The sequence below is a fragment of the Syngnathus leptorhynchus genome, unplaced genomic scaffold (assembly GCF_054491065.1).
Source record: "Syngnathus leptorhynchus isolate UIUO unplaced genomic scaffold, UIUO_Slep HiC_scaffold_675, whole genome shotgun sequence".
Classification (NCBI taxonomy): Eukaryota; Metazoa; Chordata; class Actinopteri; order Syngnathiformes; family Syngnathidae; genus Syngnathus; species Syngnathus leptorhynchus.
Genome location: NW_028232544.1, coordinates 17501 through 19390, shown reverse-complemented (window position 1 = coordinate 19390; position 1890 = coordinate 17501).

The window sequence follows — 1890 nt, the reverse complement described above, 5'->3', positions numbered from 1 at the left end:
GAGCTCTGGTGCTATGGAGCTATGGAGCTCTGGTGCTATGGAGCTATGGAGCTCTGGTGCTATGGAGCTATGGAGCTCTGGTGCTATGGAGCTATGGAGCTATGGAGCTCTGGTGCTATGGAGCTATGGAGCTCTGGTGCTATGGAGCTATGGAGCTCTGGTGCTATGGAGCTATGGAGCTCTGGTGCTATGGAGCTCTGGTGCTATGGAGCTATGGAGCTCTGGTGCTATGGAGCTCTGGAGCTCTGGAGGTATGGAGCTATGGAGCTATGGAGCCACCAGCCAGCACCCTCCGTGGCTGGATCAATGGAAGTGTTTTAGGTACCAGGCAGCCAAAGGGCCGAGGCCTCACGCTCGACCACGCCGGCGCAGAGTTCCAGCCGCTCGGATAAGCTCTGTCACTCACCCGCCGCGCAGCCACCGGTAACGGGGAAATGTCGCCGCCTTGTGGACACGCCGTTGTAAATGAATGGGCTTTCGCACTTAGTGCAATTTTAGCACACTCTCTGACTGGAGCTATGGAAGTATGGAGCTATGGAGCCACCAGCCACCCAGGCTGGAGCTATGGAGCTATGGAGCTCTGGTGCTATGGAGCTATGGAGCTCTGGTGCTATGGAGCTATGGAGCTCTGGTGCTATGGAGCTATGGAGCTCTGGTGCTATGGAGCTATGGAGCTCTGGTGCTATGGAGCTATGGAGCTCTGGTGCTATGGAGCTATGGAGCTCTGGTGCTATGGAGCTATGGAGCTCTGGTGCTATGGAGCTATGGAGCTATGGAGCTCTGGTGCTATGGAGCTATGGAGCTCTGGTGCTATGGAGCTATGGAGCTCTGGTGCTATGGAGCTATGGAGCTCTGGTGCTATGGAGCTCTGGTGCTATGGAGCTATGGAGCTCTGGTGCTATGGAGCTCTGGAGCTCTGGAGGTATGGAGCTATGGAGCTATGGAGCCACCAGCCAGCACCCTCCGTGGCTGGATCAATGGAAGTGTTTTAGGTACCAGGCAGCCAAAGGGCCGAGGCCTCACGCTCGACCACGCCGGCGCAGAGTTCCAGCCGCTCGGATAAGCTCTGTCACTCACCCGCCGCGCAGCCACCGGTAACGGGGAAATGTCGCCGCCTTGTGGACACGCCGTTGTAAATGAATGGGCTTTCGCACTTAGTGCAATTTTAGCACACTCTCTGACTGGAGCTATGGAAGTATGGAGCTATGGAGCCACCAGCCACCCAGGCTGGAGCTATGGAGCTATGGAGCTCTGGTGCTATGGAGCTATGGAGCTCTGGTGCTATGGAGCTATGGAGCTCTGGTGCTATGGAGCTATGGAGCTCTGGTGCTATGGAGCTATGGAGCTCTGGTGCTATGGAGCTATGGAGCTATGGAGCCACCAGCCAGCACCCTCCGTGGCTGGATCAATGGAAGTGTTTTAGGTACCAGGCAGCCAAAGGGCCGGGGCCTCACGCTCGACCACGCCGGCGCAGAGTTCCAGCCGCTCGGATAAGCTCTGTCACTCACCCGCCGCGCAGCCACCGGTAACGGGGAAATGTCGCCGCCTGGCGGACACGCCGTTGTAAATGAATGGGCTTTCGCACTTAGTGCAATTTTAGCCAACTCCGTGGCTGCAAGTATGGAAGTATGGAGCTATGGAGCCACCAGCCAGCACCCTCCGCGGCTGGAGCTATGGAAGTATGGAGCTATGGAGCTATGGAGCTATGGAAGTATGGGGCTATGGAAGTCTGGAGCTATGGAGCTCTGGGGCTATGGAGCTCCGGGGCTATGGAGCTATGGAGCTCCGGGGCTATGGAGCTCCGGGGCTATGGAGCTATGGAGCTCCGGGGCTATGGAGCTCCGGGGCTATGGAGCTCCGGGGCTATGGAGCTATGGAGCTCCGGGGCTA